The 27943-nt window shown below is 47.4% G+C and overlaps 1 protein-coding gene across 1 annotated transcript in view; it reads left to right on the forward strand.

Moving 5' to 3' along the window:
• Window positions 1–15929: 15929 nt before the first annotated feature.
• The window catches only part of HRH1 (histamine receptor H1), a 95236-nt gene continuing 83222 nt past the window's right edge, over window positions 15930–27943 (forward strand). Inside the window, exon 1 of the mRNA XM_032262220.1 lies at window positions 15930–15997. The gene's annotated coding sequence lies outside the window, so the exon portion shown is untranslated. The remainder of the gene's footprint in view (window positions 15998–27943) is intronic.

The raw sequence follows: 27943 nt of genomic DNA on the forward strand, positions 1-27943 counted from the left end.
ATGCTCTCAACATTCAAGATCATGACTCAAGTGAACAGAGTCAAAATGGTTGTGAAACACCATACGAAAAATATGGCTTTTCTCTAGACATGTTCTGCTGCATGGGGCTAGGGCAGGGTTGGTCCTGGGGTTTGAGGATCCTAAGATGATCTAAGGAAGGCAGCTGAATCTGCCTTCCAAACCCCTAGGTTGGACTCAGGCTCTCACACACCCAGGAGAGCCATGTCTAAGCACACCTTCTCGGGTGACTCATGAGCGCCAAGGCAGACCCGTGTGTCCAAGCACCTGCACAGGCAGGAGCAAGGCTCTCTCCCCTAATCAGAATCCTTACCTTGCCCCTAGCAAACTCCCAGCTCCTGCCTGACAAGTTACTGCCTAACCCGTGACTTATTTTGATTTTGGGAATCCCTGACCCATTTCTTTATTATCCCTCATTTCAGAGCACACCATGCCTGCAGGGCTTGGAGGTGGGATGGGCTGGGAAACTGACGGTTCAGTCAGACTGAGTCACTTCAAGGAGGGGAGTGGAGACAGCAGCGGGTGCCAGATGACACGGAGCTGTCGGCTTCCGTGTGCTTTTTCGTTTGACAGCAGCCGTAAAGAAGTTGTCAGCAAGGGAGCTCCCTAATGGGATTTCCCATTTAAGGAAAAGCACTCTGCTCGGGCACTGAGGGAGAAATGAACTACAAGAAGCAAAACCCTGAGGCCTGGAGACAGGAAGCTACTGAAATCAATCAGGTGAGAGTCAGTGACCACCTAGACTCGGCTGGGTAGTGGGGAAGAGAAGGGAGGGGTGACCGGCTCTGGGGGCTGAGTAGATGCTGGTACAATGGGGGATGAGTCACCATGGGCTGAGGTGGCTGATTGGATGCTGGAGTGATAGGGAGGAGTTACCATTGGCTCTGGTGGCTGATTGGATGGTGGCACAAGGTGAGAGGGAGGAGTCTTCATGGGTTGTGATGGTTGATTGGATGCTGCAGTGATGGGGGAGGAGTCCAGTCAGTCCTCAGTATTCTGGCTTGAGCGCCTGAGTGATTGATTGCGCCCTTCATAAGGATGAGAAACATGGGAGGCAAGGGACCCTTCCCTTCAGATTCACACCCTCCATGCCTGGCACATAGCAGGCCATCTGTAAAGGTACTGAGATACTGAGTTGTCCCCTTGAGTTTAGGCCACTGATGCACTTTGTTTTGTTATGGTGTGAGAGTATCTGGTGCTCCGGCTGAGGCACTAAGGTCCCTACCAGCCTAAAAGGAGCCCCGGTGTAAATTAGAAAAAGGCATTGTAATCCCAGCACTTTGGGAGGCTGAGGTGGGCAGATCACGAGGTCAAGAGATCAAGACCATTCTGGGCAACATGGTGAAACCCCATCTCTACCAAAAATACAAAAATTAGCTCAGAGTGCTTGCGCACGCCTGTAGTCCCGGCTACTCTGGAGGCTGAGGCAGGAGAATCACTGGAACTCGGGAGGCAGAGGTTGCAATGAGCCGAGATGGTGCCACTGCACTCTAGCCTGGCAACAGAGCAAGACTTCGTCTCAAAAAAAGAGAAAGAAAAAGGCAGTACCCAGAGAATGGGAGAAAATATTTTCAACTCATATAGCTGATACAGGTGTACTATTCAGAATACACAAGGAACTCTTACAACTGTACACTAAAAAGACAAACAACCCAACCAAAAAATGGGTAAAGGACTTGACCAGACATTTCTTCAAAGATACACAGATGGTCTACCACAATTAGGTACCACTTCACACTCAGCAGGAGGGCTATAAAAAGATGGACAGTAATAAATGTTGGCAAGGATGTGCAGACATTGGAACCCTCAAACATTTATGGATGGAATGTACCACAGTGCAGTGACTTTGGAAAACAGTTTGATACTTCCTCAAAAAATTAATCATGGGATTACCACATGATCCAACAAATCCATCCCCTGGTATATGCCCAGAAAAATGGAAAACATCCGTTCACACAAAAACTTGTACAAGAATGTTCAGGGCCAGGCACGGTGGTTCACAACTGTAATCCCAGCACTTTGGGAGGCTGAGGTGGGTGGATGACGAGGTCAAGAGATCCAGACCATCCTGGGCAACATGGTGAAACCCTATCTCCACTAAAAATCCAAAAATTAGCTGGACATGTTGGCGGATGCCTGTAGTCCCAGCTACTCAGGAGGCTGAGGCAGGAGAATCACTTGAACCTGGGAGGCAGAGGTTGTAGTGAGCCAAGATTGCGCTACTGCACTCCAGCCTGGTGACAGAGTGAAACTCCATCTCAAAAAAAAAAAAAAAAAAAAAATGAATGTTCATGGCTGCTTGTTTGTTTGTTTAGTGCAATGGTATGATCACAGCTCACTGCAGCCTTCATCTCCCAGGCTCAAGCAGTCCTCCCACCTTGGCCTACCAAGTAGCTGGGACTACAAGTGCACCACCATGACCATGTACATTTTTTATTTTTTATAGAGACAGGGTTTCACCATGTTGCCCAGGCTGGTGTCAAACTCCTGGGCTCAAATAATCCTCCCACCTCAGCTTCCTTAAGTGCTGGGATTACAGGTGTGAGCCACTGTGCCTGGCCATAGCTGCATTATTCTTTTTTTTTTTTTAGACAGAGCCTCGCTCTGCCACCCAAGCTGGAGTGCAGTGGTGCGATCTCAGCTCACTGCAACCTCTGCCTCCTGGGTTCAAGCAATTCTCCTGTCTCAGCCTCCTGAGTAGCTGGGATTAAAGGTGCCCACCACCATGCCTGGCTAATTTTTGTGTATTTAGTATAGACAGCATTTCACCATGTTGGCAAAACTGGTCTTGAACTCCTGGACATCAGGTGATCCACCCACCTCAGCCTCCCAAAGTGCTGGGATTACAGGCATGAGCCACCACACCCGGCCTGTTCTTAACAGCCAGTGGATATAACCCAAATGTCCATCAGCTCATGAATGGATACACAAATTGTAAAATAGTCACATGATGAAATTGTTATTCAGCCATAAAAATGAATGAAGTACAGACACATACTACAACATGGGTAAAATTTGAAAAGTTTTAATTCTAAGTGAAAGAAGACAGTCACAAAGGACAGCAAATTATAGAATTCCATTTACATGAAAGTTCAGATTCATGGTTGCCAAGAGATGGGGAAAGTGGGGAATCGGGAATCATGGAGTTGTTTTTTGGGATGATGGAAATTTTCCGAAAATTGATAGTGGTGATGGTTGCACAACATTGTGAATATACTAAAACCACTGAATTTTATACTTTAAAGTGGTTTAAATGGCAGATTCTGTTATGTGAATTTTAGCTCATAAAAAACAATTTTTTAAAAGAAAAGAAAAAGGAAGCATTCCCTCTGGGCACATGCAGCCTTGCAAGCAGATGGCTTAGCAAACAAGGGGCAGCCCGGATTTCAGTCCGTTTTGGCCTAGTGCCCATGTGCAGTGAACAAACTGTGCAGCTGTTCTTAGCTGCCCTGCGATGGGACGTAAACTTCTGCCCACATCTGGACCTCTACCTACTGCATCTTATAGAAAGACAGAGTAAAGATTGAATGCATTTGCTAAGGCTGGATAAAACCCCAGCCCCTCCCCCAGGGAGAACTAAATCACAGGAATGATTCCCACCCAAGAAGCAAAATAAGCCCCTTCTTCCCACCTTAGGCATGGCAATTGACTTTGGCCCCAATACCAAGACCTCTCATTCTGCACACACCCTCCAGCTGCAATTCCACCTAACATACCAAGCCTCTTCCACACCCCTAGGCTTGCTCATTCTTTCAGCTCCAGGTATGTTCCCCTCTTCACCCGTTACGCCCTTGGAGCCTCCTAGGGACTCACTCTGCTTCTTCTCAGACCTTCCCAGGCACCATCTTCTTCTCCAAGCCACTTCCCCATTCTCAGAACCTGCCCCTGGCTGACCTCTTCCTGGAACCTCCCTCAGAGGAGCCCTGCCTTCCTCCTGCTCTGCCCTTAGCACTTGTGAAAACACCCAGTTGCTGGGTTTTACCTGAACTCTGCCACTTCTAGGTTGCTTGGCTCTGCAAGAATCACACAATTTCCCTGGCCTCAGTGTCCCCATCTATAAAGTATACAGGGCCACGCTTACCTGCCAGGTGGGATTCCATGGAATTAAGGATGTGTAAGGCTTTGTAAGTGCAAAGTCCCAAGCCCTCAAAATGGGTTGTTGCTTTTAATCATTACTGTACAGGCCTGTGTGTATTTCTCTGCAGAGAGCTACCACACATTATGCATAAGCATCTGAACTTTCTTCCCTTGATAAAGCAGGTGCTCAAGGACAGGGAAGGTGTTTGCTGTCATCCCAAGCTATGAGGCCCAAGTAGGAGCCAGAATCCAAAATTCCTCTCTCCCTCATGGGATCTTAGAGCCATATTTTGCATGCAGTCATAGGTTTTTGAGCTTCTGTCTCTCAGATCTGACCATAAAATTCTTAAGGTCTGGGACTCTGCAGGGAAGAGATTTCATTCTTTCTGAACCTCAGTTTCTCTGTCTGTAAGATGGGGATAATAAAAGTATCTATCTCACAGCATTATCGGAAGTGTTATATGAAAAATCACATACTATGCTCCCAAGAAACATCAGTAATGAATACAAGGGTGATGTATTTGTTATCTTTCTGCATAATGAATCACCCCAACATGTAGTGGTTTAAAACAATAATAATAATTTATTATCTTTCATAATTTTGGAGGTCAGGATTGTAGAGCAGCTTAGCTGGACAGTTTTAGCCTGCGGTCTCTCATGAGGCTGGGGCTTTAGTCATCTGAAGGCTCGACTTGGCTGGAGGATCCACTTCTAGTGGTTCACTCACATGCCCCAAGTTGATGCTTGCTGTTGGTGGGAGGCATTGGCTCTTCTCCCAATGAGGCTCTCCACAGAGCTGCTTGAGTGTCCTCACAACATGGTAGCTGGCTTCCCCCAGTAGTTGATATAAGAGACTGAAGTGGAAGCCACACTTTCATGATGTAGATTCAGAAGTCACACACTGTCACTCCTGCAGTGTTCTGTTGGTCTGGCAAATCACCCCTAATTCAGTGTGGGTTACCCAAGAACATGAATACCAGAAGGTGTCAGGGCCATCCTGGACACAAGGTATCATAGATGATGCTGTGTACATTCTTCACGTGTGATTACGTGTATGGCATCTAGAAAGTGACATGGCCAAGATTTGAATTCGTGTCTGCCTAGCTCCTGTTCCCAGCTCTTAAACACTGCCCTGTGTTGGCACCCATTATCTTCATGAAAGCAAAATCTTACTTGTTCAACAAGCCTTGTCTGAGCACCACCTGTACTAGATATAGGTAATCTCCTCTGCCCTCAAGGAGCCCTCAGTCTACAAGGTATGTGGGTGGCAGAGCTAGACCAGCTCCCAAGTCCCCTGGCTTCTAGTTCACTGCTTTTTCTACCCTGGCATATGCACCAGAGGGGGAAGTCACCAAAGACTGGCAGCCCCTTTAGCAGAAGGGGTGGAAGAGAATTACAGAAAATGAACTGACCTTAGTGGCAGTAGTCCTAGAGTCTAGGTCTGTCTCTGACATTAATTTGCAGGATAACTTTGACAAGTCCCTTCTCTTCTCTGGGGCCCCACTGCCTTATTTGCCTGAGGACCTTGCCAGGGCAGATCATCCATTCAATTACCATTTATTGAGGACCTGCTATGGGCCAATCATTGCTATAAGTTCTGGGGGTACAGTGAGGAACAAGATAGAAACCCTGTGTTTGAGTCACTTGTATTCAGACGGATGATTAGACACAATAAACAAGTAAACAAAGACCATCAGAGATACTGATGAGGACTAAGAAAGCCAAGTGATAGGCAGGGGCACTACCTTACCCAGGAAAGTCTTCTCCAATGAGCCACAAGTGAGCAAAGATTGAATGATAAGGCCGGGTGCACTGGCTCACGCCTGTAATCCCTACACTTTGGGAGGCCAAGATGGGCGGATCATGAGGTCAGGAGTTCAAGACCAGCCTGGCCAACATAGTGAAACCCTGTCTCTACTAAACATACAAAAAATTAGCTAGACATGGTGGCGGGCACCTGTACTCCCAGCTATTTGGGAGGCTGAGGCAGGAGAATTGCTTGAACCGGGTACGTGGATGTTGCAGTGAGCCGAGATCGCACCACTGCACTCCAGCCTGGGCGACAGAGCAAGACCTCATCTGGAGGGGGTGGAGATTGAATGATGATGAGGTGTCCGTGGCAAGATCTAGGGGCTGAGTGTCCCAGGCATAGAGAACAGCAAGTGCAAAGGCCCCAAGACAGGACGAAAGCTTGCTGTGCTTGCAGGGCTGCAAAGAGCTGGAGGGCAGTGAGCCCAGGGAAGAGTGAAAGGAGGTGAGGACAGAGGGGCGCAGGGGTCAGATGATGTGGAGCCTCATAGGCCACAGGGAGGTGTGTGGAGTTGCTTCTAAGTGGGGTAAGAAGCCTCTGGAGGGTTTGCAGTAAGAGTGATCTGATGTGTGTCCACAGGGTCCTCAACTGCTGTGTGGAGAGTTGGCTGCAGAGGGCAAGGGTCTTAGATCTTTTTGGTCAAGACCTCCAGATGACTCAGCCTGAGAAGGCTCTATGACCTGGGGAAGGAGAAAGGAGGGCCATTACCACCCTGTATTACTGGGACACTCCACTAGTCCCTGAGCTCTCCGTCTAGCCAACTCCTGTGGGACCAGGACAGGTGGAAGTTGGCACCAGGGAAGCCAGCTGATGGGAAAGACAACATGGAGCTCTGACCCCAGAAGCCATTCCTTACATTCCCCAGGAAGTTTTCCCAAACATCCATGGAACATCCAGATGCCTATTCTAGTACGCAGGTTCATTGGTCGAGTTAATCCAAACACACCCTGGCATTCCAGGTCCTTCTGGTCTGACTCCTCCAGTCTCCCTTGTAGAAGAGTAAATGAATGGTGGCCCCTGGTCTGACCCCTGCAGATGAATCTCCCTGGCAGACTCATCTCCCAACATTCTCCTATGTGGTCAGGCCAACCTGAATACTCACCATCCCCTGAGTGTTTCCTCTTCTTTCCTGCCTCCAGGGGTTTGATTGTGCTGTTCTCTCCTTTTGAAACACATCCTCGCCCTTCAAACCAGATTTTGTTTAGGTATCTTCAAGCACCATCCCAAAATGCACATCCTCCATGAAAAGACATTTTGCAATATATATACAAGTGGCCAAAAAACATGAAAAAATGCTTAACATAACTAATCATCAGAGAAATGCAATTGAAACTAAAATGAGATGTCATCTTATACCAGTCAGAATGGCTATGCTAAAAAGTGAAAAACCAACAGATGATGGCAGGGATGCAGTGAAAGGGGACCACTTATACCCTGTTGGTGGGAATGTAAGTCAGTACAACCTCTAAGGAAACTGGTATGGAGATTTCTCAAAGAACTAAAAATAGAACTACGCTTTGATCCAGCAATCCCACTACTGAGTGTCTACCCAGAGGAAAATAAATCACTGTAGCCAAAAGACACCTGCACCACATGTATGTTTCTTGCAGCACTATTCACAATAGCAAAGTCATAGAATCAAACCAGGTGTCCAACAATGGACAATTGGATCAAAAATGTGATATGTATATGTGTGTGTGTGTGTATATATATATGTGTGTGTGCATACACACACACATATATATATATGTATACACACACACACACACACATACACACACATCATGGAATACTACTCAGCCATGGCAAAGAATAAAATCATATCTTTTGCAGCATCTTCAAGCTGGAACTAGAGGCCATTATCACATGTCCTACAGCCCAGAGATGGGGTCATCACCACTTTAACTACATAGCCTGAGGGCAGGGAGGAGCAGGGCTTCCTGGGACAGACAGAGTTTTGTCTAAAGCAAAAAGGGAAGCAGGAGCCGAACAGAGAAAAACAACATCTGGCCAACCACAACTTATAAATGCACCTCCTCCTAACTTTTTCTCAATAAATGGCTCTACCTTGCCATCAAAGGCAAGAACCCATGAGTCTCCTTAACAATTTCCTCTCCTGTCCTCCTATATTCCTAGTTACCAAAGTCTTCCTCCTAAGTGTCACTGGACACTCTTCTCCCAACCCCAATCCCCATGGCCCCTGCCCTAGCTCAGGCCACATACCCCATCTATGGATGACTGCAACCACCTCTAAACTGCCCTCTTCCCTTCCTCCAGAGTGGTATCCTTAAAGTCCAACTCCAATCACAACTCTTCAGAGCCTCCCTGGGGCCTCCCTTTGGTTTGTGAGGCTGTCAGATCTGACTCCCGCTGATGTCTGTGGCTTCGTCGTTTGTCCTTTCCCCACACCCACCTTCTCTCAGTCAACTTCTCTTGGGATGCAGTGAGTGCCCTTGCATGCTGTTCCTTGCACCTGGAATGCCCTTAGCCTTATCTATGCTTGACTTTCAGAACACGTCCTTCAGCGGTTAGCCATCACCTCCCACAGAAAGACCTCCTTGAGGGTCCCTTTGTCCCTACCGCACCCCCTACACAGTGTATCTAATGGTTCTCATAGTAGAGCTGCCTGCTTGCCTCTAAATCTTATCTAGGGTAAGATATTGTTTTTGAAATGTTTGTCTCTGTGTTTTTTTAAGGAAAATCAGATTTTTTAAATTGAGCAACAATTGGCATATGGTAAAATGTACAAATATTAAATGTAAAGCTCAATGAATTTTTGCCTATCTATACATCTGTGTAACCATCCCAAAGATCAAAGTATAGAACTTTTCCAGAACTCCCTTCTCAGTCAGTAACAGTACCCCTCCTTCTCCTCCAGAGGTAACCACTTCTAAAATCATAGATCAATTTTACTCATTATTTAGATAACTCTTCATATGAATAGAATTATATAATATTTACAATTCTCTGTGTCCTGGCAGCCATGGCAGCCAAGCAAAGATTCCTGTGCATTTGAAAGCGGTCCTGGAAGCAGCTGAGAGAGGGAATGAGACCAAGGAACAAGGGACCACTCAGAGTGACTTGTATGGTTGGGTGGCCCCTCCTCAGATAGGAATGAAGATGTCTCCACAGATGCCAGTGTGAATAAGTGATGATAAACTCCAGAGAAATAGGAAAAACTTGACTTGCCAAAGGTTAAGATTTCCTCGCATGTGATGGGAGATCTTAGCAGAGACTGAGTTCACTTACCAGGGAAGAGTTTCCTTTCTCACTCACCCGAGTTTGCAGACTGAAATTGGACCACGGTCCCGCTTTTCACACTGTACTAGGCTTATTTGTTTTCCTTTTCCCTTCTTGAGACTCGAGGGCAGGAATAAGGTCTGATTCTTCCTAGAATCAGCAACCTCCTGGCCCAGGGCCTGCCACAGGATAGGGGCTTGATGAAGATTTGTTAAATATTGTTTGTAAGCCCCTCAAGGAAAAGGAGAGGAAGAGCCACATGGTTGAGCGCCCACTATGTATAGAGTCCTGTGGCTTGTAATACACATTGGCTGCTCTGTGGTCCATAGCATGGCTCTCTGCCTCCAGCAAGCCTCTGAAAATTGTTCAACTGAAATAAATTTAAATGTTCTTGATCTCAGTTTCCCCATTTGTAACACAGGTATAAATGGCCACAAAGGTCAACCCAGTTTGGACATTCTTAGTGTCTATTATATAAATTTGCAAACTATAGATAAATATTTTTTAGAACTAGCCAGAGATAGCCATTGTGTATAGCTTTTGCTCTTTCTCTATTTCTTCTGCATAAACACATATGCATGCTTTGCATGTAAATAGAAGCCCACTGTACATACCATTTTGTAATCAGCCATTTTCACTTAACAACACAGGAAGAAATTTTTGCTTTTGCCTATGAAAAAACTAGCCTATGGCCGGGCACAGTGGCTCACACCTGTAATATCAGCACTTTGGGAGACTGAGGTGGGTGGATCACCTGAGGTCAGGAGTTTAGCCTAGCCAATGTGGTGAAACCCCATCTCTACTAAAAATACAAAAAGTTAGCTGGGCGTAGTGGTGCATACCTGTAATCCCAGCTACTCAGGAGGCTGAGGTAGGAGAATTGGTTGAACTTAGGAGGCGGAGGTTGCAGTGAGCGGCGATCACACCATTGCACTCCAGCCTGGGCAGCAAGAGTGAAACGCCATCTCAGAAAAAAGAAAAAACTAGCTTGTAAAGATCAATCTTTTCCATAAACAATTAGAAAACCTTGGTAAAATTGTTCAAAGAAAATAAAAATGTTAGAAGGCACAAAAGAGCTATCCAGGAAGCCAGAACTTGAGGGATCAAGATCTCAGAGTGAAGAGAAACGCATTGAGCGGGGGCCTGACATTCTGTGTGCTCTTTTCCATGAATTTGCCAATTCATAAACAGCTAAATCGAGAGACTGAGAAGCTGAGAAGAAAGCAAATGCTAAGAAGCAGAGAAGCTAAGCAGAACTTTCAGCATTCTCACAGGGCTGGAAAGACAAATGGAATTTATGCTGAACACATTTCTGAGCCATTACGTGTTCTCCTACAGGACATATTACATTCACTGGAGCTCAAAGACCATATGCATAACAGAGAATTTCTGGAAAGAACTCCAGAGATAATGAAACCAAACATCTATTGCCTGGATGTGGCAACAGAAACCCAGAGATGCTGAGAGACTTGCATAGGAGCACAGAGCCAATTGGTCCCACCTCCTGGTCCAGCCTCCTGGTCCCACCTCCTGGTCCAGCCTCCTGGTCCCACCTCCTGGTCCAGCCTCCTGGTCCAGCCTCCTGGTCCAGCCTTCATTCATTGCAGTGTTCTGCAGCTGTGGCTTCTGCTCCCAGCATTAACCTCCCTATTTCTCCCTGCACATCCTTGCCAGAGAGAAAGATCAATTTAATCTCACTTCTCATTGTGATATTTTAATAAATGAAAGTGCCTTTCTAAAAGGAAATCAAACACAAATCCTTTTATAAAAATTACTGGTCATTTTTTCTAATTGCCAAAGTAATAAAAATTTGCTAAAGAAATGTTAGAAAGTACAGATAAGTAAAAGCAAATGGAAGCCAAAACTCTGGAACTGAATTAGGGCCACATCGAAAATGGTACATTTTGATCACTCTAATAACATGCTGGCCCCTTGGCCACTTTGGTCCTGAAGGATGCACTTTGACTCTCATAATGTGAGCAGGAAATAAATCAAGGGAAGAGCCATCTTGCCCACTTGGGGCAGCTTCATGTAAAAGAGCCATTTGAATCTCTCAGCACCCAGTGGGTGCAGTCCCCAGAGGAAATGGCTGACTCCATGATGCGATGGGTGGGGAGCCGGACCGGGCTCCCTGCCCAGACCTCCCAGTCCTCAGCTTGTTGCACAGCCTGGTAGCCCAACTTAGTGACACTCATTTCCTCTGGACCTTAAGGGCTTTGCGACTTTCCCGTCTCCCCTGTGCAAATGCAAAGATGACTCCCTTGGTTAGTAGAGGATTTAAAATTATCAGCGAAGACTTTAACTGGAACTTGTTTCAGAGACGGGGGACATGGGTTCTGTGGCTAGTTAGCTAGGCAACTTGGGCAAGTCCCTTCCCCTCCCTGGGCCTTCCTTGGTTTCCCCATGTGAACAAGGAAGCAGTTGGGCTGGATTTGGTGAGCCACGATTCCTGTTTCCTACAGGAGGGAAGAAGGGAGAGGATTCAGTTACTGAGCATCTCCCAGACCCAAGCACCGTGCTGAGCAGTTTGCCTGCGTGAGCTTATCTAATCTTGACAACAGCACTGTGAGGGAGAGGACGTCTGTGTTCCTGCTTGTCTGGGACCCCAGTTATTCTGCTAATGGCACCTTGATTTTCTTTTAGGGAACCGTCTCTCACCCACTCCTAGTTCCAGCAGCCTAGCAGGGGCTGACCCTACCCCTTGACTTCAGACACAGGCATGTGACTCAGGCTTAGCCAACCAAAACAACTATAATGGTTTCAGGACTGGACATGTGATCCAAGCCTAGCCAATTGGAGTCAGCCCAGGGATTTTTGCTGGAAATATTTGGAAAGATGTGATCTCTTTGCCTTGAGGTTTTTTAGCCATTTCTACCTCCCTGTGGAAAGAGCCAGCCTGCTAATAAAACTGACACATATGTATAAAATAAAACTAACAGAAAAGGAAACAGAGTCAACACAGAGGGAGACAGATTCATGACAATTATCTTTGAGCTTTTGGAAGCGTCTGAATCCAGGCCTACCTCCTAAACATTTCCATTTAAGAACTTTATAACAAAACTGGTTATAATCGAGTTGTTACCTGCAATCAAAAGGCTGTGGCCTGTACATTGTTAGTAAGCTGATTATGCTCTCCTGCTCCCCCGTCTTTCATACGGCCTGGGGTACCTCCTGATCTGCAGTTCCAAATGCCACAGCAAAACAACACACACCCTGATTACCAGGGGCTTGAAATCATATCTGAATGCTTGAAATGCTGTCTAAGATGCTAATTTTTCTAAAAGTCATGAAAATTATTATTATTTTTTTTTTGGTCTTGCTCTGTGGTCCAGGCTGAAGTGCAATGTTCAGTCATATCTCACTGCAGCCTTGATCTCCCAGGTTCAAGCAATCCTCCCACCTGAGCCTCCTGAGTAGCTGGGACTATAGGCTGGTGCCCCATGCCTGGCTAATTTATTTATTTTTTGCAGAGACAAGGTCTCCCCATGTTGCCCAAGCTAGTCTCAAATTCCTGGGCTCAAGTAATCCTCCCATGTTGGCCTCCCCAGTCCTCCTTGGGGATTACAGGGGTGAGCCACCATGCCCAGCCCATCACTAAAATTCTGGGTGTGACACAGGCGTTACTATTCTCATTTTACATACAGATGAGGAAACTGAGGCTCAGAGAAGCAAAGTAAACACAGAGCTAGTAAGTGACAGAGCAGGTATTTTTAATCTACTTATTTCTTCTCATTACCTTCAGTCTCTACTCAGGGACTGAGGTCGTCCCCTTTTCTGTTTCTTCCACAAAGCACAGAAGTAGGAGTGGGGCTGTGGATCCAGACTGCTCTAGGCTCCAGATCTGGCTCCGCTGCTTCCCACCTGTCTGATCTTGGGAAGACTTACTAGCTTTATATACTGAACAAGCTCCTTCATCTCTTTGTGCCTCAGTTTTCTCATCTGCAAAATGGGATGACAATAGTACCTACCTCATGGAATTGTGAAGAATTGATGCATTATTTAATTATGTAAAGCTCTTAAATCGAGCCTGACACACAGTAAGCATGGGGTTAGCTGTTGTTTTTCTGCTGTGGCCTGTATGTTGTTAATAAGTTGATTATGCCCTCCTGCTCCCCCGCCCTTCATACAGCCTGGGGTACCTCCTGATCTGTCAGTTCCAAATGCCACAGCAAAATAACACACACCCTGATTACTAGGGGCTTGAAATCACGTCTAACGTGCTGTTTCTAAAAGTGCTGATCACTATGGATTTAGCAGGCCTAAAACTAGCCCAGGAAGTGAAACTTTGGGGAGGAATTCCAAATAACCAAGCCTTTGCTGAAATGCAGAATGGAGAGAGGAGGGATGAAAGTGGACACAGCCTTGGCGGGGCATGGTGGCTCACGCCTGTAATCCCAGCACTTTGGGAGGCTGAGGCGGGGAGATCACGGGGTCAGGAGATTAAGACCATCCTGGCCAACATGGTGAAACCCTGTCTCTAGTAAAAATACAAAAAAAATTAGCCCGGCGTGATGGTGTGTGCCTGTAGTCCCAGGTACTCTGGAGGCTGAGGCAGGAGAATCCTTTGAACCCAAGAGATGGAGGTTGCAGTGAACTGAGATCAGACCACTGCACTCCAGCCTGGGCGACAGAGGGAGACTCCAGCTCAAAAACAAAAGAAAAAGTGGACACAGCTCTTTCCCAGGTTCCCCCCCGCCCCGCCCCCCTCCCCCCCCCCCCCCCCGACTTCACCTCCTGTAAGCCCTGCAGCTGTAGAGAGAGGAAATGTATTTCCTTTAGAGTTTATAACAGTTGCTATCCTGAGTGCTAACTGAGTTCCAAAGGGTGCATTAGTCTGGTAAAGTGTAAAATATGGAGGCCATGGAGAATCACCAGGGACTGGGAGAGGGCTTACGTGGATCTGGGGTGAGTCTTGGCTGTGGGGTTGTGCTAACATGCAGAGGGCTGGCCAGAAAACCAAATGGGACATCCCTGACCTCTCACATCCATAATGCCCAGAACAGTGACATGGCCTACCATTATCCCAAAGCCAGAGTCCCATATCTCTGGGCAGATAAAGGTCCTTTAATCCCCACCTTGCGGATGGGATCAGTGATCTCTGAGCTACCATTATGGAGCACTAAGCCCTTTACAGAAATGGCATCATGAAACTTTCCAACAGCCCCACTGAGATGAAGTGATAGTGTAACAGGACCTTGGACCTTTGAGCCAGGCTGCATAGGGTGGGTGCTCAGTTCTCCTACATGTGACCTTGTGCAAGTTACTCAACCTCTGTGCCTTCATTTTCTCATCTGTAAAATAGGGATAATAATAGTTCCTACCTACTGGGACCTATTATTGTTGTGAGGATTAAATGAGTAAGCACCTGTAGCACTTAGAAGAACATCTGGCACAATGGCAGCTGTCTATTAACCCCTGTGTTATCGACATGGGCACAATGGCAGCTGTCTATTAACCCCTGTGTTACCAACATGGGCACAATGGCAGCTGTCTTTATTAACCCCCATGTTACTGATGTGGGCACAATGGTTCCTGTCTTTATTGACACCCATGTTACCGACATGGCCACAATGGCAGCTGTCTTTATTAACCCCCATGTTGCCGACATGGGTACAATGGCACCTGTCTTTATTAATTCCCGTGTTACCGACATGGGCCCTGAGGCTGGGAAGGGGGACCATCCACCTACCATACACAGCTTATGAAGCCAGGCCTCAGACCCAGTCCACAACCAGTGCTGGTGGGACTGCTCATACTGGAAGGTGACTAAAATGCCCCTTTGACCCCTAACCCTCACACCCTAACCCACCATGTCCCACCTTCTCAAACACCCTCCACTCCCTGTGAGCTTGGGTCGTCCCTTCGCAAGTGCTGGGCTAAGATCTGAAGCCATAACTGTTCAGAGGTTCAAATGGAGTTTTCTAGGAGCCGAGGAGGGAGAAAAAACTCGACCTCTCTCTCCCAGCTCTGGAAAGGAAGGCAGCCAGGAAGAATCCAGGAAGGCTCCCAGAGCCAGGGACAGAGGTTCCCTGCGACCTGCGGAGGGGCCTCACCCTAACCCCACCCCTCCCCTCACCTCGCTGCCCAAGATGGCACAGGATGCTAATTAAAACACAGCCTGTTTTGAAATGCGGACCCATTCATCAGGACAGGCTAGGGAGAAACAGAAGAGAAGTGTGAGGCTGCAGACCCTGGGTCTCTTTCGTTCCCCACGAAACCTCTAGGGGTAGGGTCTCTATCTGTCAATCTTGTTCCACCTCTGTCTGACTTTGCCTTTTTCGATTTTGGCGCCTCTAGCAGGAATGAGGGGCACAGGTAACACTATTCGTCTTTTTCAGTCTACCTGTGTTTGACTCTGCCAACCATCGTTTCATCTCTATTTCCATCTCTGCCTCTTTGTCTTGATTTATCTGTGTCTGTCGTTTTGTGTGCCTGCAAGTGCGTGGGTGGGGATGGAGTTGTCTCATCAAGGTTCTGACCCTTCTGCCACCTTTCTTTCCAAACCCAAGGAGCCATCCACCACGCAGATCCCGCGCCCGGGTACCCAGCGGGAGCAGCTTCAAACCTGGGGCGAAATCCTGGAGAGGGTGTCCGAGCGAGAGGCACGCCCCTCGCGTCCCCACCCTCCGCAGGGGCGGCCCTGGGCACGTGGAGCTGGGTGCGGGGGCGCTGCAGGCCCTCGGGTCCCGGGTCCCCGCCTTCCTGCTGCTTGCGGGTGGGCCCCTAGGCGCGGCTCCTCCTCCTGCGCCCCGCCTCCCCGAGCTCTCCCCTGCGCCCCCGCAGCCGCCCCCGAGGCACACTGAGCAGCAGCCTGGCGGCCCCGCCAGCAAACTTTCCCGGGAGCCAGCGCCGGTGAGTCGCAGAGGGTCGCCGGCTTGGGCGGGGGCGGGAGTGGGGCCGCCGCAGCGGGACGAGGCTGCGCCCTGGCTAAGCTGGGACCCGGGCATCCCTGCGGGGCGGCCGGGACCCCAGGAGCCGGCGGCTTGAGATGGGTGCGCTTAGGTACCCACGCGACGCGGGTGGCCTGGGTAGAGTGGCGGAGCGCAGTTCGCTCTGTGGCACCGCTCCCCTCTCCACATTGTGGCCCCAGCACTCGACAGACAGACACCTTTAGCTTCCCCCGGCTTGGGCAGGGTGCGCGCCCCGAGAGTCGGTCTTTGGGCTCCGGCGCGCAGAGAGGGAGCCTTGTTTTCTTTGAGCCTGCCCAGGGTCTGAGTTTGCTGCTAACCCTAGTGCCAGCCCATCGGTTGAGAGCGTTCTCTGTGCCAGGCTTGGGCATACATTATCTGTTGCAATTCTTGTAACTCGAGGAACCGGGTATTGTTATACTAATGTTACAGAGGAGGAAACTGAGGCTCGGGGAGGCAAAGTTGTGCCCAGGAGCACCAGCTAGTTAAAGGGAGAGAGCCAGGGTTTTGATCGGAGTCATCCTGACCCAAATCACTTGACTACACTGGGGTGAGCCCCAGACGCAGTGTCACCTGGAGTCGCAGGTGGGGAGTGTCGAGACCACCACCCACCCTCCTCCTGTAGTTTGGTGGCAACTGGGGGTGTGGAGCAAGAGGCGGATCACCTCCTCCTCATTGTACTCGAAAGAGGATGCTTTGGGAAAATGAGTGGATATTATGGCCGGGGAGTGGATTCTGGTGACAGAAGCGCACCGGGGCTGCTCTTTTAGACATCAGATTCTGGAAGTTGCTCTCAGTTTTTCTGGAAGGAGGCCAGGAAGCCAGGAGCAGGAGCCGGAGTACAGCGGCTCCTCAAGGAAGCCACCTCTCCCTCTCTGTTACCCCACCCCCTAACCCCCAGTCCTCCATGAAGATGCCACTCCTCCCCTCCTAATTCCCTGATCCCTCCGAGATGTCCGCTTGCCTGGGAGCTGGTCATGCAGTGATGTTCCAGGCAGAGTGGCCGTCCTCCAGCAGAGGGCTCCCACCTCAGACTGGAGCAGACAGGAGGGGGCAGCCTGGGAGTCCCAGTGAGCAAGGTTCCCAGACTGGAAGGTGCCTGAAGATCGCATTTCATGATTGAGGGGCCAGAAACCTGTGACAGGAGCACAGACAGACTGTGTCCCTGGAACATGAAGGAGAGGGGAATTGAGGGTCTTATAGGAAGGGTCTTGGAGACAGCCAAAAACCAGCAGGGACTGGGAGAGAGGGAGGTTGGATACACGAGAGCATCATTATGCATTATTTCACTTAATACTCACACCATTCTTGCAAAGTAATTACTATTACTGAACAGATAGTCTACTGAGGCTCAGAGAGGTTAAGTGGTTTGCTTAAGATTGCCCAGCTGGCTCATGGCAGAGTTGGAGTTTGAACACGCATCTTGCCTGACTCCCTCTAGATTATGAATGAAACTCAGGTGGCAGATGGGACCTTAGGTTCTTCTGTGCTTGTGGCTGACAGCAGCAGAGGTGAATAGAGGGAAGCCAAGCAGCAGGTCTGCTGTTCACAGGAATCCCGGACAGCCCCATGTAAATCCCCAGTGTGATTCAGTCATTTCTCCTGGGGAGAGTCTATGGAGAAGGGCAGGGGATATCTGGCATTGATTTTGTTTTCAGATGTGACAGAGAATCCCGTGGAGGCAGGAGATGGGCAGGTGCCACCTGTCCATGATTTCAGACCTGGGTGGAGGCCGGAGTTGCCTGCCAAGTGACCCTGCACCCCAGAGTAGTTTGGCCAATGCTGGGCTGGGAGTGGTCCTTCCTAGCCCTCAGCTGAGTGTCCAAGGGAGGAGGGACTTGTACACGAGCATCCTCCTCTTCAGCTCTCTGAATTCTGTGTTCGCCCTTTCCTCTTGACAGTGGAGCGTCTGGCTTTTCCTTAGCAGAGAAAACACATAGCAAAGACATCAAGAGTGTGGGATTCTGAAGCTCACCTGCCTGGATTAAAATCCCAGGACTATCGCTTATGAGTTTTGTGGCCTTGGTCAAGTTGCTACATGGCTCTGTTCCTTAGTTTCTCCATTTTTAGAATGTCTTATGCACCAGGACATTCGCAGCTCCTGGGGGTATTCCTGGCACCTTCCTCCCTGGGTTGGTAAGAGAATTTGGTGTGTTCATGTGCATAAAGCACTTGAATGGTGCCATGTAATACCTGTCATTGTTAAGAGTCAGTTGTTATTATTGTTGCTATTAAGGCCAAAGAGCACCAGCTCTGTATCCTGGCTCTGCCACCTGCAAATTGCCCAGCCTCTGCAGGCCTCTTGCCTGCTCACCTGTAAAGTGAGAGTAGTTCTGGTTAGATAGAGTATGTGCCCCCGAAGTCTTGCTGTAGTCTCAAGCTTTAAATAGCCTGAAACTTGAAGTCTTCGTGTGGACCTGTATAAACTTCTGACACTCTGCTAGGCACCCAGCAGGCCTTGGGCATTGTCACGAGTGTCACTCGTGTGGCTGATGTTGCTGCTGCGCAGTGCAGCTTGAACTTTGTACTCTGGCTTGGTTCCGAGGGGCACGGATTGGGACAGTTTTCAATCAGATGTTTTCTAGAGGGACAGAAAGCTTAGGGTGGAACCTCAGCTCTGGCCCTTAGAACCAAGCGACCATGGGCTTCGGTTTCCTCATCTGCAAAATGGCCATTAGTTCCATTTGCCAGTGTCTATTTCTCCGGATTAATGTTAGGTTGGAAATGTGGAGAAAAGAAGGAATAAAGCAGATGGTATAAATGGCAAAGAATTACATGCAATTGTAAGTGATTCTCATTAGCATTCAGGCTGGGCATTAGCTCTAATTGCTCCTGATCTAAGATGTTTTATCTGAAAGATGTACCTGGCAGAGTATCATTCAAGCCCCAGTCACCTGCTGCCCTCCCTTTCACAGTGACGCTGAGCATTTCTGAATCTTGGGATGTAATTATAATAAAGCTCCCATATCTTATTTATAAGTGACTCACTTCTGCCATTAATGGTTGTGGAGGACTCAGACGCATACTGTTCGGGAACAATGCTGCTGATGCTGTTGGGGAGGGAGGGGAGCAGGATGCCTGCCTCTTTTATGCATTCATCCTCCCTGCCGTAATTCTCCAGTGATAATGCAGGGGGATCACATGGGCCAGGATCAAAGCTAACAGCTCTCAATTTGTGCAGCAGCTTGAATGGCGAGGGCCATTGAAACTTGCTGCTGCTGGAAGAGTGCACATTAGAAACTATCTATCACATTCCAACAGAGGAATGGGCAAAAGAGGTTGAGGAAACTGCCCCCAAGGAGTTCTTAAAAGTATGGACTCGGATTCCAACAGACCTGCGTTTGAATCTGAGTTCTGCCAGTGTGTTCATTGAAGTGTGATTTCTGGCTGTTTTTCCAACCATAATGTCAGCTCTAATAGATCAGGGAGCACATTTGTCTTATGCACCAGGACATTCACAGGCTCCTAGCACATAGAAGATATTCTTGAATGTCTACGGAATGGATGAATATGTGAATGACAAATTGCTTAACTGGGCCTCAGCTTTCTTATCTGTAAAATGGGGCTAATATAGCGCCTACCTTACAGGTTGCTGTGAGGACTGAATGAAGAAATGTTATGAACAGAATAAACATTCAGCAATGCCCTTGATGACATATAGATGGGCATAAGCAAGCAAGTTGGCTTAGTCTGGAACGTTTAACTTTTTCCCCACCCTTAGACCCACAAGGGGCAAAAATCCTAGTTGTAAGAATGTCCTGTATTTATATGGCACTCTGCAAAGTGCTCTCTTATCCATTGACTTCTAACAAGGAATTATTATCCATGTGTTATAAGAGAATAAACAGATTCAGAGGGGTTGCGAAATGTCCAAAGTCACAGAGTTTAGAAGCAGCAGAAATTGGAATATAAATCCAGGTTGCTCTGATTTCTAAATACCAGCCGTTAACACTGAGCTTTCTGTTGCCTTCTAGAGGGTGAAAGGTGTCGTATTTAATCTTTCATGAACATGGTATCTCTCTACTTATTTAGGACATTTTTAACATCTTTAATATTTCGTGGCATAGTTTCTTAATTTTACCTTAGTGTTTTTTTAATATCTTTTGTTAGATATATTTCTATTATTTGATAATTTGTATGCTATTATACATTTTTGATAAATTAGTGCCTTGTTGGTTGTTTGTTGGAGAAATGTGCTTGCCTTTTGCATATTGATTTTGTATCCAGAAATCTTGTTAAACTCTCTTACTAATTTAAAACAAAATATATTTGTAGATTATTTTGAGAACACTTTATATCACTGTGAAAAGTACAGGTAACAGTTTTGTTTCTTCCTTTCTAATCCCTTTATTCTTTCCTTTCTATTCTTGCCTTACTACCCTTCTAAGACCTCAGTACAATAATGAATTGAAGAAATGGCTGGGCGTGGTGACTCACACCAGTAATCCCAGCACTTTGGAAGGCCGAGGTGGGTGGATCACCTGAGGTCAGGAGTTCGAGACCGGCCTGGCCAACATGGTGAAACCCCATCTCTACTACAAATACAAAAATTAGCTGTGCGTGGTGGTGTGTGCCTGTAGTCTGAGCTACTTGGGAGGCTGAGGCAGGAGAATCGCTTGAACCTGGGAGCTAGAGGTTGCAGTGAGCTGAGATTGCACCACTGCTCTCCAGCCTGGGCAAAAGAGTGAGACTTTGTCTCAAAAAACAAAACAAAACAAAGACAGTGGACAAATTGTCTTTTGCAGCTCTATGGAAGGGCTGTCCACATTTGATAATGAGGTATCATGTTTACTCTAGGTTTTTGGTAGATACTCTCTATCAGATTAAAGAAGTTCCTTTCTATTCCCAGTTTGCTGAGTGTTTCTTTTATTTTTAGTTATAAATGGAAGTACAGTTTTAACAGATGCTTGTTCTGCATCTGCCCAGATGGTCACATGATTTTTCTTTTTCAATCTGTTAACATGATGCATGACACCGACTTTTGCATTTCTGGAATAAACCCAATTTGAGTCATCCTGTAGCATCTTTATTGCCAGCTTATATTTACAAACGCTTTTTCTTAGGATTTTAAAATGATGCATTCGTGAGTGATATTCACTGGTGATTTCCTTTCTCATGCTTACTTTTCAGGCTTTAGTACTAAGGTTATGCTGGCCTCACAAAATGAGCTGGGCAAGATCCCAGTTTTCTGTTCTCTGGAAGAGATTGCGTAAGATGGGTGTTGTTCTTCCTTGAGTATTCAATGAAACTCACCAGCGAGGCCCCCAGTGGATAAATGCTAAGGTGGAGAGTGAGGAAGAAAGCCAGTTTCGGAGGAACTTACTACCAGTCAGAGGCTCACCCTGCCTTGGTGGAAGCAAACAGAGACAAACCTGTCTGTCCTGAGTGTCATGGGAGAGCCCAGCCTTGAATTTTGGATGAGAGTTCTCCTAACCAGACATCCAGATGAAGGGGACTCAGCTCAGGGTAAAACCCTAATATCTTCTGAAGTCTCCATTCGCTTCTAAAACAGCGGGTGCTGCAGACAGTATACTTGTATATTGTTATTCCCTGGTGGCCACAGATTGAGGGACAATCCGATTCCATTGACCATTCCTGTGCCAGTTTTTAGGAGAGGCTCTCCTTCTCTGTCATGTTATCAGTTTTTGTGGAATCTCCATATTATGACCTAAGGACTGTGCCCCTTTCTGCCAATGCACCCTTTCCCCACCCCTAGGATAACTAGATTTGAGCAAGCTTCGCAGCTGGAATCTTGCCTCAGTCCTCTTTTTAATAAAGTGCCAGGCACTGTCCTAGCTTGGATCATCTCTCTTAACCCCCATAGCAATGCTATGAGGTAGTTACTACTATTCCTATTATTCAGATTCAAAAAACAAGGTTTCTCATTGTCATTAGTTTAATGGTTTTCTATTTTAGACTAAATTATCACTCTCTAACCTATTTGGGTTTTGAGGAAAGATAAAAGTCTAAATTAATTTTCCTTTTCGCATACTTAACCAATGGTCCTCATCCTATTCCTCTTCCTGTTACTAAATCTTTCTTCCTTTCCTCCCCACCTTTCTTTCCTCCATCACCTGCAGCAGCACTAAAGTACAGTGTATCTTTGGAGGCAGAGCCACCAAATCGCCGCACTGAACTGTAGGGTTCATTTGCACACTTCTCTGTCTTGGCCTCAGGGCATGTAACCTGGAAACCCAGTCATTGGCAGCAGGTCTCTTTCTGGGCTGTCTGTTCTGATCTGTTGAACTGTCTGCTGATTCTAATAGCTAACTATCAGATAGGGCCATGGCAAAAAAACAGAGGGCACGTGCTAACTGGGTGATTGAGAAGGGTTTTTATAAAGGGCCTGTTACCTTGTGTAGACTTTTTGGTCTGGGGAACTAACATGAGACAGTGCAGTACCCTAGGATATCAATGGGGAGAGGAGAGTTGTTTCTGCCTCTTAGTTTGGAGGGGCAAGAGAAGGGAATAAACACTCAATGTCATTCTCCTCCTGCCCTGCCTGTGGCCAAACCCAACCAGAAGTCAGTGGACAAGCAAGAGAGTCTTTGATGTGGTTCTTCAGCACAGAGCACAGGAGGAGGCCTGGGGATCTGTCCCATGCTGGTTTGATGATTATTTGTATAGGTTGTATTTTAATAGCTAGCAAAGGTATCTGCTTTCCCTTCTTTTTTCATTTCTTTCAGACTTTTCCAGGCAATTGTCACTTGGTTTGCTCTTTCAGGATGGTTCCTTTTATTTACTAGCTAGCTTGTCCTTGTTCCTGGAGAGAATCACTAATCATCATTAATATCCTGCTGCCCCTTGCCCTGGCTCCAGGTGAGGTGCGTTTCCACCACCGGCCCACACCTGTGGTCTGGAGAGTCTGTGGATGTGACTGTTGATCCCAGGCTCATATGGGGAGCCTGGTTTTCTTTCCTCCGTCCTGGGCGTCTGGCTGCTTGAGTGGTGGGGCTACCCTGATGAACCTAACATGGGCCTCAGGTAGGGTCTGCATTCATAACACAGCACCTGGCACTTCATGGTGCTCACAAACCTTTGAATGGAACAGCATTCCAGGCATCTTGAAAGTGTTAAGAAACACTGGGCCAGGGTAAGATTTTTTCCCTGTTTTATCAGGAGCTCAGTAAATATTTGTCAGTCATTTATTGATTGATTCTCACAGCACCGGCTTTGACCAAGTCTTGAAAAGCTCCATTAACAAGTCAGGAACTCAAGATGGGGTTTTCTCCCACTAGTCTCTCCTGTCGGGGGACGGATTGGAAGGGCCGATAAATAGCACTCCTTTGCCCAGCCTGAGTTTGTGCCAATCGAGAATGAAGACAAAAGGCAAGGCAAGGCAGCTGCAGAACAAAATGTCATGGTTATTACTAATCAGAGTGACAGTGGAGCGTGTGGGCTTGCACATGCTAAAGGCCAGGATGGACTGAGTTGCCCACTCAGGTACAGGCAGTGCTGGGCTCTGCTGGGAGTGCCCCCTCCCTGTCCTTCCTGGAGAGGATGCGTGCTCCTTGCAGGCACGCTGGCTCCCAAAAGAAGGGGCTGAGTTATGCTTTCCTGTTTCATCTCTCAGATTCACTCAGAAACAGGGCACCATGCAGGGAACCAGGGCAGGAGCCAGTGAGGAGCTGGAGAGAGGCCGGGGTTATTAGGTGATGAAGCTCCCATAGAGTGGCAGGAGATATGAGGAATGGGCTGAAAGAATTTTCCTCTCCTTGGTGGGGGAGTGTGGGAAGGGGGTTGGGGTGATCCAGAGGTCCCTAGCACCTGCTATTATCTGGACCAGCAGGGTATGGGAGAAATAGAGTCCCTGACCTTTCTGACCCTCCCGTCCTGGTGGCTGAGGAAAGGAACTGCCATCTGTTGAGAAGGCACTCCAGGGCATTCCATTTGTGATGTCACCCAGTCCTCTCAACAGCTCTACAAGATACATTAATGTGCCCATTTTATAGATGAGACAACTGAGGCTAGAGACATGGAGTAACTAATGCTAGAGTGTAACTGGGGAGACCAGTAATGAGGCTATTGCTGTTATACAGATGGGAGAGGATGGCCACTCGGACTGGCAGTGGCCAAAGAGAGAAACAGACAGATGGAGACTGCTGTGGAGTCCATGCCTAGGACTGGACGGGTGGCTGGGTGTGGTGAGGCTGGATGGGCTGTTACCAGGAGGCAGAGTTAAAGCAATGCTCTTGGGTAATTTGTGGTTATTCTTGGGTTTTGTTTTGTTTGGGTTTTTGGGGGGTTTTTTTGTTTTGTTTTGTTTTGTTTTTGTAAAATAGATGTGAAATTCCTAGGCAAAGATTATTCAAAGAATTAAGAATTCCACAGGCACCACCACATCTGCACATCTTAGTGGAACTGAAGCTGCTGCTAGCTAGCTCTTAATTGGAAGTGCTAGCTGGAGTGTGCTTAGGGGGAGTTAAATGTGCAGACCTGGAAGAGGTCTAGTTGGGAAGGAGATCCCGAGACAGCCTCCCCCACTGCCTTCTTGCCCTTCTGATCACCTTAGAGGTGGTCACTGCTGCATCCCGCTGCAGCACCGTGTTTCCGGAGCTCCTCCCCACTGTGAATCTCCCCATCCCAGCCTGAACGTGGGCCTCATCCTCCTCTGCACCCCCAACACAGGTTTCTCTGTCTCCAGGTAGGCCCCTCCTGTCCCTAGAGGTCCCTTTCCCAGGGACAGATCTGATCATTTCACTTTCCTGCTCAAAATCCAGTGACATCCTCTGCAGCCATTAAATAGAAGGAAACCTGAGTTGTACCATCTGGAAAGATGTTCATGATAAATGCATTGGACAAGGGCAAGTGGCAGAATGACCTGGCCAGCCTCAGATGGCAGAGCACAGTGATCAAAACCTGGGCTCGGAGACTCCAGTGAGTTTGAACCCCAGCTCTGCCACTTAGTCACTCTATGACCAGGAGCAAGTTCAGAATTTCTCTGTGCCTCAGCTTCCTCATCTGTGAAATGGGAATGATAATAGACCACACCCCTACAAGGTTAATGCATCAAATGTGCTAGTCCACTGCTGCTCCTAGTAGCATCCAATAAATACTAGTTATTACAATAGGTTATGAGTACACATGAACACATATAATCATAAGTCACATTGATGGCTATGATTATATGTGTTCTCATGTATTTATATGTACCTCTTTTCACCTAATTCTCTTTTCACCCAATTCTTCAGGACTCTGGTTAGAGGTATTCTCTTCCAGGAAGTCTTCCCTGAACACCCCCTACCCCTAAAGCTGGATTAGAATCTTTATCTGGCCTTACACCACTTCTGGACTCACATCTTTCATGCATGGCCTTATTCTCACCATCGCCCCCCCACCCCCTTGGCTGTGAGCAGCTTGAGGACATAGGTTGTAACTGATTTCCCTCTGGAGATACTTGTTGAATGAATGAATGGGTGAACAGGACTTTGAAATATAAGGGTCAATGGGTAAAGACGTGGAGGGAGGACAGCCAGGCATAGAGGATGGCCTGAGCCAAGGTACAGAGGTGGAAAGGGATGCTCCAGAAAGAGCACACAGCTGGGGCTGGCCAAGCCTTAGAGAGTGACAGGGAGGTTAACAGGAAGTAATTAAGATGCTCAAGGTGGGTAGGGGCCAAAGGAATATTCTGTGTAAAGAAGGGAGAGGAGCTGTGATGGGTAGGCATGAAGAAGAAAGGGGTGGATTGAGGGGCAGTATTGCTTCTTTCATTTAAATCCTTATTCCCCAGGCTGGCTTAGATGCTTCCATGACACTGTGCACTCATCAGGATGTAAAATAAATACCTGGTTTACCTGTTTCTACCACCAGGCTAGAAACTCCTTGAGAGATGGTAATTTATGGTGGTTTTTTTTCCTAAAAATTTTGCACACAAAGATAAGCTATTTCCTCCCCCACGCCTACTTTTTCTCTGCCACGTAGAGCTATAGATATAGATAATGTTGTGCATTCTGATAACTGGATATTAATAGAAGTCACTCCAGTTCTTGCAGGAATAGAAAATTTATAGCTTCTCCAATTCAGTGGAACTCATTCTCTCAACCCTACTTCTTTGAATCAAGCCGGAAACAGGAACAGCCGTGCAGTTCACTCTTGGGTCAAATGCAGACAAAGGACTTTTGAGCAGTGACCTGCAGAAGAACAAGTTCTCACTGAATTTCTTGGTGCTGAACTGAATGGTCTTGAATTGCTTGCCACACCCAACAGGGAAGGGTCCCAGCAGCGAGGTGCAGGAAGGTAAAACAGGAGTTGGAATCTGTTCATGGCAATCATGTGCCTGCTGTGTGAGGGATGCCAGGACAGACACAGCTGCTGCCCTTACGGGTGACAGAGCGAAGAAGACAGCTGCTAGACCAGTAACAACAAAGCAGGATGTGACATTCTCAGATGAGAAAACACAGTGCTAAGAGAGGCTCAGGTAGGCTAAGTGACTCGCCTAAGGTCACACAGCTCATAAGGAGCAAGGTTGAAACAGAGACCCTTGACTCCTTTACCGTGTGCTGCAAACCCCCTCAAAGCATGATGCTAGCTTCCTGGAACCTTTGGGGCAATAGCCTAGCACTTTGTAATCCTTCTCATTCTCTGCTTGGTATCTCACATTGCAATCAACCCTTAATTCCCTCCACCTATAAATGTCAAAAGTGGCTATTTCTAGGTACTGGGCATATATCCTTTTTCCTGAGTTCCAGGCTGGATGACAGGAATAAGTCACAAAATTAATCCTGGAGTTTCTGATGTTGATTGCTCCCTGATACCCAGAGATGTAGGGTTTCTTTTTTTTTTCCTCTGTTACAGAGAAAACACACACACACACGCAAGAAGAGAAGAAAAAGCAAATGAACAATTAGCTTTGTAGATTGAAGCACAAATTTTGCGTAAGTTTCAGGGATTTGGATGTTCAAGGTTTGGAACTAACAGTGGGCCAGGTTGCACCATCAGTGCCAAGAATCGTAACGGTGATCTCACTGTGCCAGTTCTGAATACAGAGGGCTTTCTCTGCATTGGTCACTAGGAGAAACCTCTCTCCGGAATCAAGCATTTTTCTGATGAATGCATTTTACTTCCTTTCTTCCCAGACACAGAGCTGTGTGTCTGTCTGTGCACTAAATGTTACTTTGAAAACACTGCAGTTTGGAGCTGAGCTCAGCTTCTGTGCTTATTAGTTTGTAATATTGCCCTCCCAAGCTTTCTTGGCATCGCCTAACACAGAGTAAGGAAATAATGGCGTATATTGAGCGTCTCCTGTGTACTGGGCTTCGTGCTGAGAACTTTATATTTGTTGCTTCATTTGCTCTCCTAAACAACCTTGTGAGATCAGGACTATGATGATCTGCATCGTGGCCCTAAGCCAAGCTCCATAGGCACTGTGCACCCCGGCCCCTCCACACTGGGCAACCAGCCCTTCCCCAGACACACCTTACGCATTCTCATCAGCTTGTCTCCACTGCCCACATGTGCACCTACCTTCTCAGCCCACAAAAACCCCACGGCCCCATTGAGTTGTACGCTTAAAACAAGTGAATTCTGGGGTATTTTTTAATTGTGATAAAATATGCATAACAACATGAGTGAATGCTAAAATATGTGAACTATTACTCCATGAAGCTGCTGAAAAAGAAGAGAAGGGGAGAAATGCTCTTCCCAAGTTCCCCAGTCCATGCACGTACCAAATAACTCCTCTGTTCTCCACTCCACCATTCATTCAACAACATCGATTGAGCACCTCTAGTATACGAGGCGCTTCTCTAGACACGTGGTATTCCTGCAGAACAGAGCAGACAAGCACTCCTGCCTGGTAAGGCCTACATTCTACTTTCTGACTTCTCTAGGCCTGTGACACCTGCTGTCCCCTGGCTCCTCCAGGCCCATGACACCTGCTGTCCCCTGGCTC

This window comes from Sapajus apella, unplaced genomic scaffold (assembly GCF_009761245.1).
Source record: "Sapajus apella isolate SASKATOON/1434 unplaced genomic scaffold, GSC_monkey_1.0 scaffold128, whole genome shotgun sequence".
NCBI classification, from domain to species: Eukaryota; Metazoa; Chordata; class Mammalia; order Primates; family Cebidae; genus Sapajus; species Sapajus apella.